This window comes from Tupaia chinensis, unplaced genomic scaffold, assembly GCF_000334495.1.
Source record: "Tupaia chinensis unplaced genomic scaffold, TupChi_1.0 Scaffold149666_1, whole genome shotgun sequence".
NCBI lineage: Eukaryota > Metazoa > Chordata > Mammalia > Scandentia > Tupaiidae > Tupaia > Tupaia belangeri.
Genome location: NW_006209511.1, coordinates 639,844 through 646,020, shown reverse-complemented (window position 1 = coordinate 646,020; position 6,177 = coordinate 639,844).

The following is a 6,177-nucleotide window of genomic DNA, read 5'->3' as shown; positions in this document are numbered from 1 at the left end:
AAAATTAATAAAATGGACCAAAAGCTCCTCTACTTGCTAATAGTATGACCCAAGGAAAGTTGTTTATCCCCTCTGAGTCTCAGTTTTTTCTGTGTAAAATACATATGGACACATACACATTCATAATGCCTATCTCATAGGGAATATGTGAGTTATAATGAAATAGTTCATGACAAGACTTACCCAGAGCCGGCCCCATAGAGTGTTGGTTAAGTACTATGTACTGGGAGCCAGAATCCAAATGGCCAATTGTGGTACAAATCCAGGGCCTGGTGGCTTGAAAATCCACAGAAGAGAGAAATAGAGAAGAGACTGAAGCATGACCATATCCCTGAGGGATGCTTTCTCTCCCACAACTCTGTTTTAGCTATTGCACTTGCCGTCCAGCAAATTAAATAAAACAGATGCTAAAAACTATCAGGAAGGGAGTAGGAGAAGCCAGGCAAGGAAAAGAAAGAAGCTAATAAAAAGGACCACGTGGCAACCCAATCCCCAGGGCCACATCAGGAATCAGTGTGAAATTGCCATTGGCAACACACTTGGTTTTTCCACTGAATCTCTGATGCTCTCTCTCTCTCTCAAGGGCTTGGGTTAAATTTACCCTATAACCTCTTCTCACCTGAGACTTCCTAGAGAAGAGTCAGATATTCTGTGCTTCCTGGGGTTCAAGAGAAAAAGCACTAATATTTACTGAACACCTGCTATGTACAAATGTTCCATCATTTTGTGTAGCTAACCTCTGTAACAAACATCCAAAGTCTCTGTGGCCTAGCACCACCATATAAACTTCTTCCTTGCTCATTATGAAGCCCAACAGATGGGTGGAGAGGAGGATGTGCTGAACTTTGTTCTATGGAGTTAAATTCAATGACAAAGTCTCCTTTCATCTGGCAGCTTCATCCACAGCTAAGACTGCGGAATTCTTCACTATACCTTCCACATCTACCTGGCAGATAAAAGAAGAGAAAAAGGTGGAGGACTATGAGAAAGGATTTTAGGAGCCAGACCTGGAAAAAAAAATACATATCCCTTCTTCTCACTTTCTATCAGTCAGAAATGAATCAGCTGTACCCACCGAACTGTAAGGAGGGAGGTCTGAGAAATAAAGTTAGGAATGAAAAGTTAGGTAAATGCATATCCTTTGGAATTTATCCTCTCCTGTTTTGGCTCAATTTGACCTCCAACTCACCAGGTATAGATACGGTTAAAACCTGTGTGGCAAGGGCTGAGGTAATAATCTACCCTCAAATTAGAATTATAATCTTTCTGTCTTAAATCAAGGCTCAAAGTACCTGTGCTCACCACCATGATATAAATGAAAGCCCATTTTCCCCAAAAAGAACTCCTCTTTTTCATGTGGCCTATTGTTGGTGTTATCACTTACAGAAGGTTTAACGGTATAAGCAATTTTAATAGTGTTATAGCTCTGGCTTTAGAAGGCAAGCTAAAAATAAATTTCACTTAGTACTTGAAAATTGCATCATCTTGTAACATGATTTTTTTCTTCTCATAACTTGAAAACAGAACTATGTAGAAATACAAAAATGTTAATATATTAAGAGATAAGGGAACAGCAGAGGAAAATTCAGTAAATTATCTTTTGCATGCCCAGCAAATTTGCCACATCAAAGATGCTTGAGAAGAATCTTGGGAACAGAAATTGAATAAATACAGATAATCCACGATTACAACTTGTAATGATGAGTCCTAAATGGATAAATGTTATAGGTAGAGTCAGCACACACTTTCACTCAGACACAAGGAAGGGAACATGGTTCTGAGGGAGTCTAATTTCAGTCAGATCACCGTGTGCCAGGCTCTGTGCTAAGTGCACCTACATCTCATGTCAAGCCCTCTAGTAATGAAGAACAGAATTATAGAGTTAGATTTTCTTACCACAGTTCTGAAATCTCAGGAGAAAATAACTCCTCTCAGTGGCAACCTTGGTAACAGAATTACCAAGAGTATCAGAACACTGAAACCAAAGAGAATAAATAGACAGACAGCCCAACGGGGGATTTCTTTTCTTTCATTTTTTAAAAAAAGTGTGTTTATTTCTTCTGAGAGAGAGAGAGACATCCCCAATGGAGTCTTCATGCCACAAGCCAACCCCAATATCAGCATGCTCAGGGAGGTTCCAGGACACAGACTCAGGAAGACCTTTCCCATGTGGGTCCAGCTGTGCCACCATTGCACTACTCCCTGGCCCCCTAAAAGGAGACTTTTGGCACACCAAGTAGATCTAGCCATTTGCCAAAATGACTTATAATACAGTCTTCTCCACATGATGTGTAATAGCAGCTAAATTTATCTAGTACTTTCCTTCAGCTTAATGAGTCACCTCAAAGAGGACAGCAAACATGTTCGTCTCCAGCAAACACATACTCACACATACCCACACATACACAGCTGCACATGCATGCCCTCTTCTTTCTTATCTTGTATGTGATGATGAAAATGCCTAGTGTTTTGAAAAAAATGTCACAGAACCAAATGTTAGGAAAAATAGCAAATTTTTTGAGGTATGTATGTTAAAAAAAAGAGCCAACTGCAATAGTCTTAACTACATAAAAAATGTACTTAAGAAAGATGGAGGGGGACCAGCAGTTAGCATAATGGCTATGTTGCTGGACTCCCATGTAGTAGACCGCAATTTGAGTCCCGGACCTGGTGGCTTAAACTCTCGCCAGGTGCGTGTATGTGTGTGCCCAAGAGCCTGCGAGGATAAAGGAGAAGGGATTGCGGTGTGACCATCCCCACTGGGGGGTGATTTCTCGCTTTCTGTCTCTCTGTCTTTCTCTGTCTTTCTGGAAAGCACACGCGCCCTATAGCAAATACCTCTCCAAAAAGAAAGAAAGAAAAAAAAAACAGAAATGTTAGATATACAGTAGGCAAAGGAAGGAAGGAAGGAAGGAAGGAAGGAAGGAAGAAAGAAAGAAAGAAAGAAAGAAAGAAAGAAAGAAAGAAAGAAAGAAAGAAAGAAGGATGGATGGAGGGCTGCCCCCGTGGTGCAGTGGCTAAGTGCTATGCATTGGGAACTGAATCCCAAATGACCAACTGTAGCTCAAATCCTGAATCCCAAATGACCAACTGTAGCTCAAATCCTGACCTCATGACTTAAAAAACACAGCAGGTGCATGTGCATGTATGTCCAAAGCAACGTGGAGAAATGGAGGAAAAAGGATTGCAGTGTGACCACACCCCATTGAGGGATGGCTTCTTGCTCTCTCTCTCTCTCTCTCTGACAAGCATACTCACCTTCTAGAAATCTAAAAACAAAAACAAAAACAAAAAGAAGACAAGAAGGTGAGCAAAAGTAAGCCACTTAGAGAGTAATCAAGGACAAAGGGTTTAAATCAGAGATCACAAACTACGAGGTAGTCGGAAAAGTCATGACATATTTTTGTTTTTCTATGCAAAATGTATTATGACTTTCCCAATGACCCAGTAGGTTCCCCTGAATCATATGTGGCCCATGGACATGTTTTAAGGTGTTTTTGGTTTTTGTTTGTTTAGAGAGAGATTTTACTATAGGACACATGTGCTTGCCTGAGCAACAGAGACAGAAAGTGAGAAATCACCCTCCAGAGGGGATGGCCATATGGCCATACCACAATCCCTTTTCTTCCATTCTCCTCTCAGTATTTTGGGCACACACACACACACATGCCTGGTGTGAGTTTTAAGTAACTGGGTCTATGACTCAAACCATGAGCGACTATAAGGGAGCCCAGCAACATAACCATTACACCATCTGCTGGTCCTAGCTTTTAAAATATTTGAACTGTAAATTTAATATAAATTGCAAATTTAAAGTAGAGGAGAAGGAAGGAAAGAAAAAAGGGAGGGAGAAGGAAAACACATCAAAATAGTACTAGTGATTTATATTCCAGTGCTGAGATTATAGGTAACTTAGTTTCCCAGAAATAGAAAATTCAGACTTGTCCTACTTCCTATGAATATAGACTGGCTGCAGCCTGACAGCTTCTCACCCAGGAACTTTGGCTATAATTTAGTTTCTTCTTTTATGTGTCCTCCAAATTTTCTATCATGCTCATAATTAGAACAAAAGAAAAAGAAGTGTTTAAAAAATTGATTATCAGTATAGACAAGACTATCGAAATTATTTCCTGTATCTTTTTATTTTAAATGTTTTATAATTTAAAATAAATATTAAACCAGGACCAGCAGATGGCATAATGGTTATGTCACTGGACTCCCACATAGTCGACCGTGGTTTGAGTCCTGGACCTGCTGGCTTGAAACTCACACCCGGCACATGTGTGCCCAAAGTCCTGAGAGGAGACTGGAGGAGAAAGGATTGTGGCATGACCATCCTCCATGGGGGGGGGGATGGTTTTGGTGGTGGTGATTCTCGCTTTCTGTCTCTCTGTCTCTCCAGTGAGCATACTCACCCTATTGCAAAAAACCTCTCTAAATAAATAAATAAATATTAAACCAAATTATTCTGAGCCAGGTCAATAATCCATCCAATCTCATATTCTCACTGGACTACATATTTTATGAGAACTGTGTCTGTTTTTTTAAGTTATATTTTCCAAATACCTAAAACAATGCCTAGCACCAAGTAGACAGTTAATAAATACTCATTTGCTAGCCACAGTGGCATGGAGGTGAGAGGCAACAATCTGTGATGCTGAAGCTGTGTGAGAAGGGAAGTGTGAAGAGTTTAGAAGAAATAGGCAAACCAAGTAATAATAAAGAGGGCCTAAGATAAACCTTACCTAAGAAAATAAGTACATTTGCTTAGGTTAAGGGCCCCAGATAAACCTCTCCTGCCCCCAGATAAGCTTTTACAACAGAGAAAACAGACATTCCAGACCCCCTCTGGTGACATCTTCAGTTATCACCTACAGCTGATAGGTGGTCTGCATTCCTGAGAAACAACCAGCCCCCAGAGTTTATCCTTACCCTCACCCTGTGGAAACCAAAAGAGAGACTCTCCTGAGGCAGATATCTACTCAGATCTAGCCCAGAGTATTCTTAACTAGTCTTTGTCAGGTACTCTTGCCTGAGCACTGATGAACTTAACTTCTGCTCATGCTCACATTTCTGTCTTTGGTAAGTTCTTTTACCACTCAGGCACCAGCCCTACTGCCCCACTGCCACTGCAGGAAGGTCCCATATTCATATCCTGAGATATTCCTATGCACACTGGGCTAGCTGGAGTTGTGAATAGAATCACGCATCAAGACCTTGGGATGCCTGTGTGTATGCACGTGTGTGTATGTGTGTGCGTGTGTGTGTGTGTGTATCTCATAAAATAAATAAAGTGAATTTTTAAAAAATACATACATAAATACTTGTTGAATCAACGAATACACAAATATTCTGTTTCTAGCAGTAGCTCTAAGTATCTCATAAAATAAATAAATAAAAGTGAATTTTTAAAAAATACATACATAAATAAAAACTTGTTGAATCAATGAATACACGAATATTCTGTTTCTGGCAGTAGCTCTAAGGAGAAATATCAAAATTAACGTGTCAACCTTCTTTTCTTTCTTTTTTTATTTTTTGAGAGATTTTTGCCTTAGGGCATGTGTGTTCACCAGAGAGAGACAGAGACAGTGAGAGGGAAAGTGAGAAAGTACCCCCCAGAGGGATGGCCACACTGCAATCCCTTCTCCTCCACTCTCCTCCCAGGATCTTGGGCACACATGCACATGTACCCAGTGTGAGTTTCAAGCCACCGGGCCTGGGACCACAGTTTACCATATCGGAGTCCAATGATGTAACATTATGCCATCTCCTGGTCCCAACATATCAACCTTCTAAGCTAGGTATGTGCTCTAACTATCCCAGGCCTCTGCTGTAATTATCCTCCATACATTAAAATGAGACAGTGCATGTTTACCACTAACTTGACTAAAGACCCTAGGCTTCTCTTTTCAGAAAGTTCTTCATTCTTCCATATGATAACATGACCTAATGAAAAAGTTCACATCAGCATGTGACACTTATATTGGCACTTTATAAAATATTAGGCATGTTCTCTATACAAGGCAAATTGATGCCAAAAGAAATAGATTACAGAAATGGGTGACTGAAACTATAAATTATGATTATGAATTACCAAATCTTCATGTGAGGGAGGAGTACAATCTCTACTGACAAGATGACTGAAATCTCAGAATCACAAGCAAATTCTCCCAG